The sequence below is a fragment of the Astatotilapia calliptera genome, chromosome 7 (assembly GCF_900246225.1).
Source record: "Astatotilapia calliptera chromosome 7, fAstCal1.2, whole genome shotgun sequence".
NCBI classification, from domain to species: Eukaryota; Metazoa; Chordata; class Actinopteri; order Cichliformes; family Cichlidae; genus Astatotilapia; species Astatotilapia calliptera.
Genome location: NC_039308.1, coordinates 56,190,462 through 56,203,992, shown reverse-complemented (window position 1 = coordinate 56,203,992; position 13,531 = coordinate 56,190,462). Strand labels below are relative to the sequence as shown.

The following is a 13,531-nucleotide window of genomic DNA, read 5'->3' as shown; positions in this document are numbered from 1 at the left end:
ATCATTTGTTTTTAAAAATTAAAATAAATACACTAATGTCCTGTCATTTTCTGGTCATTACATTTTTGGCTGTGCTTTCAAAGAGAATTCCTACAATGTTGTGAAAACATAAAGAGAGAATACAACAGCAAAAACTATTTTTTTGGACAAGACTCCACTGATACGAGTAACATATAGAAGCTTCCTTACTAGTTATAGTGACACAAAAGCAGATTGGATTTCAACACTTATAATCTCTTAAATATGTAAATCTTAAATATGTTAATAAGTAAATATTAAAGCTAGAATGTGCAGCCTTTAATGAATCTGTATTCCTAGTCTTTTATTTGGAAATTTAAATTCCTGAATAAAAATCTAGCCATCACAAACTTTTGATAACAAATAGAACAACAAAGATCCTCACTAGTGTTAATTGAGATGTGGTAAACTTGTTTTTGCAGCTCGCCCATCTTATTATTAGTAGTAATACTTCTTTCTAATAGTCATTCGGATCTTGAGACAGTGTCTGTTCAAAACAAATACCTCCCAACCACAGCTACAGCTTCTTTTATTTCAGACTTAAACCTCCGTGAAGTAAAATCTGACGATCAAAAGGAACACTTCTTTCTCTTTGGATGGCATATCTGTGAAACATGTCACTAACACGCAGCTTCGAGCATGAGGGTTCCCTTGTTTACGTCTTGGCATCGAACATTCTTTTCATTTTCCAAGTTAATCATCAGAAATCTGACAGAAATGTCTAGAATTTTATCATGTAGCCACAGCATTGCAACAAAAGCATTCTTCAATGCCTCCTACATATTTAAAACTTTAAAGCAGCATTAGTCCTTTTGCATGCTCCAACAGTAACCGTTTCGTGCTTATTTTAAAGTCCTAGGACTTAATGTAAATCAGTGAGAGCCGAGATCCACTGAACTTAAGGCTACATGAGAGGCACGTGAAGAAGAGAGTCCTGCATGTGAAGCTGAGCCACATACCAGTTCTAAAATAATACACACAACAGTAGCAAGGGCAATGTTTTCAGGCCATGACACTGAAAGTACGACAGAGGTGATGCAAAGTCTTAGAAGAGGCCTTTTCATTACTTGTAAAGGGGACATCAGACTCCAAAGAATCACCTCTTTTTGTACTTTATGAACAGAGCTCTAATAGTTTTCTTAATATATTAATAATAATCATGATTTTTACAATGTATACTAATATGCTGATACCTCAGGTTTGTTTGAAACATGCTAATAAATACACATCAAAGTATTTAAAAAGTCTAGTCGAAGCGAAGTGTTACCAAAAAAACTTTACATGCCTGCTCCAAAAATATTTGCAGGGTAAATAGAGAGAAGTGTAAGATAACAGCATGTTGAGACGGGGACGCCTGTTTCGAAAATAGCATATGCTAATTATACACTTTAGGCAACTGCTAAGGAGGGCGATGCGATGCCAAGTTTGAGATGTTGGGACTCTGAATTTCAGCTCAGTGTTCTTTTACGAAGTCGACTCCACACTGAGGCCGTAGCGAGGATACTCACTCACCTATTTATAACTTACGTCTACTGGATACCTCCCTCAGATTAGTGGCACACCTCTTGTTGAGCTAAACCACCTGCTACTGCCATGCAGCGGACAGTTTCAAACAATCCGTAGGACTTCTCTGACAGATGTCTAAACACATAGAGCAGACCAGTCAAACAGATACAAACTGGCCCAGTTAATGTGCGTGCCCTGAAAATGTCACTTTTCATTGCGTCTGCTTTATGACTTCAACAAAAACGGCACTCCTGCAGTTAGCAATTAGCAAACACAGAAACGCTCCTCTGTGCGAAATGGTTAACTACCACAGAGGAGGCTATGAGGACATTACTCAGGGATGGTCGGCCATAAGCTGCTTTTGGAATTAGGTTACGGTAAGCATAAATATTAAGGGAAAGAAGACACTGGAGTACAAAGTTTGAAAAACTGAGTGAATAATTCCTTGTTTTTATCTATTAATATTCTGAAAGGGCAGTTGCATTATTATTATTATAGGGTTTTAGGTTAATATTTATGTGTTAAGAATAAAACTGATATCGCTTACTGTTTACATACAAAGACTGATCATGGGATTGAAATCACATTAGCGTCACTGTCACATCACAGGGAGTGTCAACCAAGAAAGAAGCCCCATGCTCCAAAACTGACACCCACAAGCTCGACTGAAATTTGCAAAGCTTTTATGGCAAGACAAGACAAAGTTTAAGCCATTTGGCTACAATGACAGGAGGTATGTTTGGAGGAGCAAGGGTGAGGCTAAGTTTGATTATCAAGCACGGTAGTAGTAGCGTCATGCTTTGAGGCTGTTTTGCTGCCAGTGACAATGGTACATTACACAAAGTGGATGAAATGAGGAAAAAGGACTACCTCCAAATTCTTCTGCTTCACATCAGATCAGGAGGTAGACAGCTCAAACTTAGACACAGTTAGGCGTTCCGTCTGGACAATGACTCCAAACACAGATCATAACTGGTTTTGCAATGGATAAAAGCAGGCTAACATTAAGCTTCTGAAGAGGCCGCCCCAAAGCAACAGCCTCAACGTTATTCAAAATTTTGGGTCTGTGCCAGGAAACTTCAAAAGTTTCAAAGAGATCTACCAATTCTGGGAAGAACCATTTGTTAAAGGCCATTCAAACAAATGTTAGTGTTGGTATATGTATCATTTTGAGCCTGTTTGGATCAGAGAAATCCAAAATAAATGAAAGATTAATCATCCAGTTCTTTTTTTTTTAAGTCATTAAAGATACATGCTGTACAATCATTCCACACTGGAAAAAGAACAGTTCAAAGAAATAATTAAAAGCACAAAATTACCATGACATTCATGCCCATGATGAGAGTATGTAAACCACAACTGTATATGGTAATGAAAATATTGTTCAGAGCGTATTACTCAGCAACTACGGTGGACCACATTTTGCATAAATTAACCAGAAGCAATCTACTGATTGTTGAAAATCTCAAAATAGCTGGAAATGTTTGATGAAGCAAATAAACCCTGACATCTTGGAGAAGACCCATGCAGTTAGTTTTAAGTTCGATAACATTAAGCATGTGATACATAATGAGCTTTTCTGATTCCAGAAGACCACTTGAAAATGCAAGTTTGATCATTCTCCAGCCTCTGCATGTTTCACACACAGCAAGCAGAAGTGCTGACAACTCATTCTATATAAATGAATAACTGCAGAGGAATTACAGCGCTGCGATAAGCCCTCGTGTTTCACATATTAGTTTAATGGGAACACACCAGATAGCAGCACTTAAGAGTCACTGAGGCTGACAGAAGCGCTGAAGACAGCTGAGAAACACCGGCCCCCAACTCTGTTTCAATGTTTGTCAACGCAGTGCTATCCAATGTGTTGAAACTCCGTAACTGTGCAAAGCATGTGATAGAAAAATGTGACAGACAAAAACCAAACTGGCTAACTTCTTCCTTACTGTACGCCGTTATTTTAGCGGCTACATTTTGTCAGAATAATACCTTTTTATGCCGAGGCTACTTATGACCTTGTGACAATCAAATGCTTGGCTTCTGCTCAAGCCAAGCATTTAACAAACTTATTTTTTTCAATAAGAAGAAAGCACCTAAGATCTCCTGAGACCTTCACTTTCAGCAATAAAAGTGTTGTTAACATGAGCTGTAAAATATTTCACCTTTAGCGAAAACACTGCTGTGCATCTTACAGGTTGTCAGCAGTTGCATAGTAACAGCAGGGCCACGGCTGGCACTTGCTTCAAGCATCTGTTCAGTGCTACAAACTAAAAGGAAAATTCCAGTCAACAAAGTTGTGAAGCTACTAAAGTCACAACTACTCAGCTAAGGCCTTTGTTTGTCCTCATACCACTTATATTAGCACAGCTTTGACACCAGGTCAGGCAATGATCTGGCAAAGTTCGACAGCTCTTTGTTGTTAAAAATCCTCTTACTGCAGTCTGACGGTAACAGCAATAGTTTGTTCCAAATCTTCATTAAACCCATATGATGTTTACACAAAGAACAATTCTCAAACAGAAGCTTTTATGGAGCGCCAAGCTCTTCTGTTTGATTTACATTTTGCACTTTACACAACGCTAAGCTCCCTTCTCTCTGTCAGGAACTCACGACACTCAAGACTGTTTCTTGTCAGCACAAAGCCTGACATATTTACTACAGCTGAAAGTCTGGGATCTGCACAAGAGTTTCAAATGACTTTTTTCTAGTTTGCACAAGGTATGGATGCATAATGACAGACCTACTAGCGGACTGCTATTTGCTATTAGGGTATCATAGTTGTTGAAAGAGTGGATAAATTCGGGTGAGACTAAATAAGTTGGGGCAGGTGGTGAAAAAAGAAGGAAAGAAACAAAACAGTAAGTAAAACAAAACAAGACAAAAATAAAAACAAAACTGAAACAGCAAACATTACTAACTAAAGGACAATTTAACACTGAAACACAAAGAGTAACACTAAACACGATGACAGAGACAAAAGACATAGGAACAAAACCACGCCTGAAATGACCAAGCAAACCACAATGACAAAGACAGTCATAAGACTCAGACTTGAACTTGGGCCCCAGTCACACAGGCCTAGAGGTTGGTCATTGACTTCCTGGCCACCACTCCTTGCTATGGAAAAATGTGTATTTCCAACTGCTTGGTGAGTGGTTGCAGGCAGTCACTGTGATAGCCACTAAAGCCCCAGTCCCACAAACCTAGAGACCACTCAGTGACAGCCCTCCACAATCTCTGGCCACCACTCACCAACCAGTTGGGAGTAGTAACTCTACTTTAAATCTCAGCTTGTTCTAATTTCTTTACATATACCAAACCTGGTGTGGTCAGACCACACCAGGCAAGACCCTAGGTGCAGGCTGTGTAAAGATGCCCCTGAGACAATCCAACACATAACAGCAGGGAGCAAGATGCTAGCATGCAGGGCATACATGGAACGCCATAACCAAGTGGCGGGCATAGTATACAGAAACACCTGTGCCGAATATGGCCTGGAAGTCCCGAGGTCAAAATGTGACTTCCCCCCAAGGGTGGTGGAGAATGAGCGAGCTAAGATACTGTAGGATTTCCAGATACAGACAGAAAAAAAATGGTGGGGCTAACCAAGCAGACATAGTGGTGGTAGGCAAACAGAAGAAGACGGGCGTAGTGATAGATAACTGTTCCGAATGACAGCAACCTCAGGAAGAAGGAACACGAGAAACTTGAGAAAAACCAAGGGCTCAGAGAAGAGCTCAAGAAGATGTGGAGGGTGAAGGTGGTCCCAGTGGTATTTGGAGCACTAGGTGCGGTGACTCCCAAGCTAGGCGAGTGGCTCCAGCAGATACTAAGTATTGATATAGCTAAGATACTGCGCAGGACCCTCAAGCTCCCAGGCCTCTGATAGAGGACCCAAGCTTGAAGGATATATAGATATATATATAAACTCAATTAATGTTTGCATTTGTAATATTTTTAATTTAAGCAAATATGAGCTAAACTATACAGAAAAGTACCAGCAAAGATGACACAGTTTGATGCGCAGCTGAGGTGACTGATTCATTTTCACATCCAATGTGATGGGAGCAGCATGTCAGATGGTGGGAGATACCCAGCATACGATCAATCACACTCTCTTCAGACACACCTGTGAATGTGGGATGTTGCGATTTTTCCTCCGGTGCTTTGTGTGTTTGGGGAGAAAAAAAAATTGAAGCTGTGATGGCTCAGTATGACACGACTAAAGGCATGACTCCACCACCTCTCACATGAAACTCACCAGCAGAGAGGGTTTGTGGGATGAGTGCCCTCTGGCAGGAGGTGATGCCAGTGAACAAACCCTGGTGCGTGTGTGTGTGTTTGATAGAGAAAGAGCTTTCGAGCGGCCCGTGTGACTCACCCTGGTCATTAAAGTTGCATACATGGTTATTTCCCCTGTGTCACCATCTTATGCATTACTCACTTATCTGAAACTGCTACCAAAGGTTCCCAGCATTAACGGTCACACGGTTAACCGATCACCGCAATCTACGTGTACCTTCCCACATTATGACCTTTGTCACAACATGTGGCAGTTTCCTCCGCTAATCCTTTTCCAATCTTCATCTTTTTAAAAAGAAACAGTTTGTTAAAGCGGGGCAAACGGGCGCACCTCCAGAGCAACTGGGTCAGTTTCAAATCCAACAGAGCAAGAGGAACAGCTCGAATGCTCCTCAGGTGGCCCAACATATCCATGGCAGCGGCTCAACTTTCCTGTATTTTCCACCTCAGGTCTCCCTCCCCCACACATACACCCCCCTCCCACTACCACATACAGTAACAACCATGTCCTACAATTGAGGGAGGATAATCTGCTCTTGACACAGCCAGAAATTTGATTTAGCAGCCACGAGTTATCACAACTCGTGTCATAGAGTAAACTGGTGGGAAATATGACCTTTTGCACAGTCAGTGATTTTTCTGGATTATTTATACTGAGCTAGATGTTCTTTTAATATAAGTAGTTATACTAAGTGATTGTAGGCGATGCTGTAAATCAATGATCAGGACAGCCAGAAATATCAGACTCTTAAAGCAGCTCTTTTAATGTGATTTGGTATCTTTTATTGTATGTATTAATCTTATTTAATTCACTTGTACATTTGTATAGTTGTATCGGTGATATTTTAGATCTGTTTTTATTGTTAGCTACTATTCTAAATGCTGCTTGTACATCCACACCTTGAACATCTGATATGTAATGGCAAAAAAGGATTCTGATTCTGACTGATAAAATACAAAATACATGGTCATTTTTACAGATCTTTCTTGAGTTTAGATATCAGTATATTGCAGTATTAAGACTGCAACACAGTCAGATGGGTTGACAGAAGTTTAAACGCATATATTTTGATACAATTTTAACATTTTTTCAAGCAAAAACAAAAAAATTTAAAAAGGTTTGAGCTTCTCGCATGAGATTTTTGCTTTTTTCTTTTATTCTTACTTATAGGAAATGATTTAAATGATAGTAAATCTAACATCTTCGCATTCTGAACTGTAAATTAAAAATGATTTACTTTTTAATTACATTTATACAGTTTTAAGTTTTTTAACACAGTCCTGATCAAAAGTTTAAGACCACTTGAAAAATGTCAAAAACTCATATGTTGCAAGGTTGGATCTTAACAAGGTTCCAAGTAGAGCTTCAACATGCAGCAAGAAGAAATGGGAGCGAGACAAAACATTTTAGAATAGAGAATAGAATAGAATATACCTTTATTATCCCACAAATTAGAAATTTATGGCAAGGGGAATATAAAATATAGAAGGAAGACACAAAGTAGTCCTATATACACAAGCAACTGAAATTCGTATATGTACAAAGATATATTTTTATTATTACAGATATATTAAAACAGGCTGTTTTGCAGCTGACAAAAAGTTTAGGACCACATGCCTTTAAAAGGCCAAATCTGTCCAAAAATGTGGATTCACTCTCATTTTCTGCCAGATAGTCACATTGTCATGACATTCTGATAGCAAAGGCAAAAAAACGTTCCCTTTTTGAAGTGGTTGTTGAACTGCATAAGCAGGGTCTCTCACAGCACGCCATCACTGCTGAGGTGGGAGGCAGTAAGACAGTCATTTGGAATAGAACAAAAAAGTCAAGTGGAAGACCCCAAAAAATTTCACCAGCACTGAGCTGGAAAATCCTATTGGCTGTTGGTCAAGACACTGGACGATCCTCGACCCAAAGTTACTATTGCCGACTGCAGCCCCATAACCATCGTGGGGCATCTGAGACTGAAGGGCTTTAAAAAACAAAAGTGTCTTCAAAGGCCTCATCTCCTTGAATGCCACAGAACTGACCATTTGGACTTTGCAAGAGAGCACCAAACATGGGACATTGAAAGGTGGAAAAAGATTTTATTCTCTGATGAGAAAAAAATTAACCCTGATGGTTTCCAACGTTACTGGCATGATAAGCAGATCCCACCTGAGATGTTTTCTACACGTCACAGTGGAGGGAGCGCCATAATGGTCTGGGGTGCTTTTTCCTTCAGTGGAACTATGGAGCTTCAGCAGGAGCAGGGGCGTCAAACGGCTGCTGGCTTTGTCAAGATGTTGCAGAGAGCATCCCTCATGACTGAGGGCCCTCGTCTTTGTGGTAATGACTGGGTTTTTCAGTAGGACAACGCTACAGTACACAATGTCCACAGGACAAGGGACTTCTTCCACTCTTTTGGACCATCCTGCGTGTTCCCTGGTCTAAATCCAATCGGTAACCTTTGGGAATGGATGGCAAGGGAAGTTTACAAAAATGGACAACAGTTTCAGACAGTAGATGCCCTTCCTGCTGCTGTCCTCACCACTTGGAGAAATGTTCCCACTCACCTCAAGGAAACACTTGCATCAAGCATGCCACAACAAATTTTTGAAGTGATCAACAATAACATCGTAGATACTCATTACTGAGTTCATGTTTGAAACTTTGATTTCTGTTTTTTTTTTTTTTGGGGGGGGGGGGTTTACAGGTTTTTTTTGGAGGTGTGGTCCTAGAACTTTTGATCAGCTGTAAAACAGCTTCTTTCAGTTTAAGAGTTGTTTTCAATAAATTGTATGCTCAAAAATGTTTTGTCTCACTCCTATTTCTTCTTATTGCATGTTGAAGCTCTACTTGGAACCCTGTTAAGATCCAACCATGCAACATATGAGTTTTTTGCCATTTTTCAAGAGGTCTTACAGTTTTGATGGGGACAGTATAATGAATTAATTAACAAAAAAAAGATATACACATATTTCTGAAAGACTGCAAACAAACTGCATTCATGTTTCCCCATATTAAATAAATGAGGTGTTCTGGATACCACCTTCAAATCTTCCAGGGGATACACCAAGGTCTTCTCAAGCCAGCCAAAAGATACAATCTCTTCAGTGTGTCCTGGGTCTGTCCTGAGGCCTTCTCCTAGTGGAACACACCCAAAACACCTGATCCAAGAAGCATCCAGGAGGAATCTTGGTCAGATGCCCAAATGAACTCAACTGTCTCTTTACAAGTTCTAGTTCCAATGAAACAGGGGTATTAAAAATGTGTCCATGTGGCCAAAAATGGCCCGACAGAGGAACCAGTCCACTGCACTGGATGGCTTGGAAAAAAATGAGGGAAAACTTTTTAAACAAGCCACTTGATTGCCATTGCAGCAGCATGGTTGCTTGGTGGTTAGCATTAATGCATCACAACAAGAAAATCCTGGGTTTGAACCCTGAGTGAAGTTTTATATGTTCTTGTTGTATTTTCTTCGGAAGCTCTTGTTTCTCCCACCATCTCAGATAGCGCTATCTATCTCAAGCCAGAACACTTGTGAAAAAGATTATTAATCTCATTAGGGTTTTTTCTGATTAAATAAAGGTTTAATTAAAATCAAACGGCATCCTGTCATGACAGATGCTGTCCAAACTTTCAATTTCCTTTGCAGCCATCCTCCTGACAAAAACACTAACCATGGTCTGCCATTTCCTGCAAATGTAACACTGCTGACCCCAGTTCTTGTTCTTTTCTTTGTAATAAAAGATGATATTCTCATTACACAGAAATTAGCAGCGCATTGTTTAACATAGTCCATTGCCTTGATGATAAAATTGTACAATTGGTCAGTAAGTCCGTAAAAGTCAAAACCTATACCCAATTTAAATTTGCACAATCTCACATTCAAGATCCTCTTCTGGCACAGCTCTGGATCGTTTTTCAGAGCAGCTGCTGCTTTTGTTTTTTATTTTTATCAGAAGGCTTCTGGCCACCACCACTGTTCAGATCTTTCCCTCAAAAGCACCTGGACATTAGAGAGAGTCTGGACTGACTGCCTGAGTGAAAACATAACACTGTACAAGTTCATGGAGTGATTTACTGAATCTAAAAAAAACACAATGCTGTTCATCCTCCTCGGATTGAAAATTGAAAATCCTCAACTCCTCTGCTAAAAATGCTTGGTTGTAGCCAGAGAGCCATCTTTCATTACCACCTAAAAGTGATCCTAAACATGAAATTTGAGCTTGAAACAAGAGCTGATGAGCACACAGTTTAAGTGTTCATTTATAAAGAGCTTTTGTGCTGGAATCTGTCTGGATCCAAGAAGATGACCTTGAATTGGAACTCTTCCACATTTAAATCGGGAAAGACTTTTTGATGTTTATGGATCTGTCCCCAGAACTTCTTCATACCGCATCCTACCCTTAAACGTAATTAAGTATGTTTTAAAATTCTGCTTTTCTGTCGATGTCACCTTGTCTTTAAGGTGGTGATACTGTTGGAGGTGAAAATGGAAAGTGGGACTGTTGCTTTCAGTTTTAACCTAGTCACAGCATGCATACAGTATGCCTGCTCTCATGAATAATATACTCTGTCCAACCACCTTCAATTACAAATGACTTCTACCCAGTGCGATAACCATAAAATAACCTTGAAAAGCATGGTTACTCTTTATCTAATCCAAGCAGAAATTGCAATCCAGAATAAATCATGATCCCAAAGAGCTAATGAGATTGTGCTTCAGAGACGTGTTAGTTCATTAAGCCAATTACTACAAAAGAGAAATGTTATACTACTAATGCACTGTGTACTCAGGGAAATGACCCAGTGAGATGAATAGATAGAGAAAAAGGAAGAGGAAGAGAGTGATGACTCAAACACAGGGAAAACCCTCAAGATGAATTAGTTATAAGGCCATCTACATGTGGGGCAGACGAAATATGAAATATTAAGTTAGCATTTGATATAGCGAAAGAGTTAAGGTTAAACAACTCCTGAAAATAATCAACTACTATCCATCTAGAACCGTCCAACTGTGATGCTGCGCTGGAAGTACACATGCCGTTCAAAAAAGTGTTTGATGAAGCACTGTAACCACAACGCTCTGTAAACTGCTGCTCATTTCTGAAGCAGTTGAAAATCTGCATGCAGATAACGCCCACTGCTTTGCTCGTATCAGCTACATGGCTGTCATTGTACACGCCCAGTTATTCTTTTTTTCTTTTTTTGAGCGGACAAGTCAAAATGGGTCAAATATTCCAAGGAAGTACAAAATTATTATCACATGCAAATCTTCTTTTTTATAAGAGAAAGTGTAACAAAGCTGTGATCTTTAAAAAATATTTAAATCCATAAAAAAAAGAAAAAGAACCTGAGGGAAAATTCTGCACAGGAGATGAGAAATCATTTCAAAATAAAGGTAATTATAGCTTTCCACGACACATGCTGAATTACCTCTGAGCCAGCACGGGGATCCGTCTCATCTTTACCATGGAAACCAACACCATACAGTACATGCACGCACACTGAGGGAGCAATTGCCATGACATCCAGCACTGTGGCGAGAAGAAGCTTTCAGCAACTAGACCAATTTACTCAGCAGCTAACTGGACAGTCAGTCAACCCTCTGTACTGTATATCACTCCCTATTTCACTCACTCTCCTCCTCTCTTTCCCCTCTTTTCCCCGTGAATTTCTTCTGTCATGATGCCAGACGAATTACCTTTCATCAGCAGAGGACAAGGTCTTGCAGTGCTTAGTAGGAGTGGCTCTCATTCAAGTGGTGACAGAGAAAAGAAAGCTCTGCAGGGATCCCTGCACAAGGATGCAGTTGAACCGGCACCGCACGCATGCATCCACCGCCACTATCACTACCAGCGAGTGCAACGGCAGCAGTAGCAAATCGGAAGGGGAGGGGTAAATATAAATATATAAAAAAAGCAGGAGAGGGGGTTGCTCTATCAGCAGCAGGAGCATTACATCATAGGCTGCCTCTGTGGAAGGGTGGGAGAGGAGTGGACAGAGGAAGGGAGGTGCTCCTCGTAGCAGCAAAAGCTCCCTGTTACTGTTGAGCTCTTTTCTTTGCGTGCCCAAGTCCAAATTTAATATTTATGATCTGGTAACTATGAAATGCCCTTGGTGGTTAGCATAAGACCTATTTAATCATTAACTCAGCTGCTCTTAATTGTGTACCTTCACCAGGATTTGTTGTCAGAATGGATATAATATGATGTACACTCTAATGTGGATCATCCCTTTGGGGCACAGACTGCGTGCATGAGTGTGTGTCCAGCTCATGGAAGCCTACACAATGTCTATTCTATGTGGTAATTGAATTGCGTGACTAGCAGTTGCTCGCCACTGCTCCCAAAGCATGCTGATATTCATCCCTGGAAAAAGGTCAACTGAAATTCCTCGGAGCAGTGAGTGGATAGGTAAAAGTGTTTGGATTGCTCGCGATGATTAAAACTTATGTGTCGCAACAAATTTGTCAGAAACAACTGCATGATTATGCCGATGCTCTGAGCACATCTGGGAGGCAGGCGCGACCATAACGAGAGCGCTACGGGTCACCTACCGCAGCGGACAGCTGTTAACCACCTACACACTGGTACACCGCAGACCAATGGCACGGACAACAATGCACTTGACAATAATGGTTAGTCAGAACCAAGTGATCCCACTTTTCCTGAACAAACACAAACAAAGCTCCCACAACTATGTACATGTTGTCAGAAGGACATACACTGGTCAACTGACAATATACATCCAATCCTTCAACAGTTAATAACAATGCTTTCCACGCCAGGTAGAAGAAAAGTCATTAAGAGGAAAGTGGAAAGGAGGAGGAATCATGGTAGCTCTTAAATTCAGCATTTCAAATGTAATTGTTTTGACTGACAATTTTCATTTATATTATTTATTATTCTGCATGTTTTTTCTGAATTGGTGGATTAATTGTGTGTTCTAAAAAAATAATTATGCCTTGGAGTGCAACAATTCCCCATCTTACTAAAAGTCCAACATATTTAGTATCCCATGATGTGTGTACAGATGAATTTTTTGGTAATGAAAACATCTTTGAAGAGCCTTTGGGAGCCTTAGCTGAGTGTTTTAGTGTTCATGTTTGGCATGTAGCGGGTAGTCAGATCTCATTAATTTCTGTAGGTCGAAAGTATATTTCCAGCACAAGCTCTAATAAACCCACCATATGCTCCCTGCTGAGCACCAGACAGAATAAAAACAAACTTACCAGTTGGAGGTGAAACAAGCTGGAGACCCAAATATTTTTGGTAATTAACAGATGGATTCCAACCCATTCCCTAATGTTATTACTGTGGAGGAAAAAATATATAGTTTACTATTAGCACTAATAATGATAATAATTCCATTTCAACTGTTTAATGTTTGAGGTGGCACAGCAGTCGATAAAGCAAACAGACTGTAACACATTATGCAAATGGACTGCAGCTCTCCCTAAAGTGACATCTGTTATGACTCAGTTTGAAATAAATATCATATTAACTGTTTACGAAACTATAAGCAATTTGTTCAAGTGAATAAAAATCATAAAAAAGATATAATAATCATACATCATTTGTAAATCAGGTCTATCTGAGTATTAACTGTAAGGACAGTTTGAGCCCTACTGACAAGCAAATCTGGTGCATACCCATTAAACATTGGACGTCGGAAAGACACGCTGCTCGTGTCTATATTGGCTCTGTCGGCCCACGA

The 13,531-nt window shown here is 40.0% G+C and overlaps 1 protein-coding gene across 5 annotated transcripts in view; it reads right to left on the bottom strand.

Moving 5' to 3' along the window:
- The window catches only part of sema4ba (sema domain, immunoglobulin domain (Ig), transmembrane domain (TM) and short cytoplasmic domain, (semaphorin) 4Ba), an 82,101-nt gene that overhangs the window by 41,835 nt on the left and 26,735 nt on the right, over positions 1–13,531 (bottom strand). For 2 of the 5 annotated variants that reach the window (XM_026175974.1, XM_026175979.1), the window contains exon 1: positions 11,517–11,676. The exons of 2 other annotated variants lie outside the window; for them this stretch is intronic. The gene's annotated coding sequence lies outside the window, so the exon portion shown is untranslated. Of the gene's footprint in view, positions 1–11,516; positions 11,677–13,046; positions 13,129–13,531 lie in introns of those variants that run through there. One more of the 5 variants, XM_026175980.1, reaches the window with a different exon arrangement.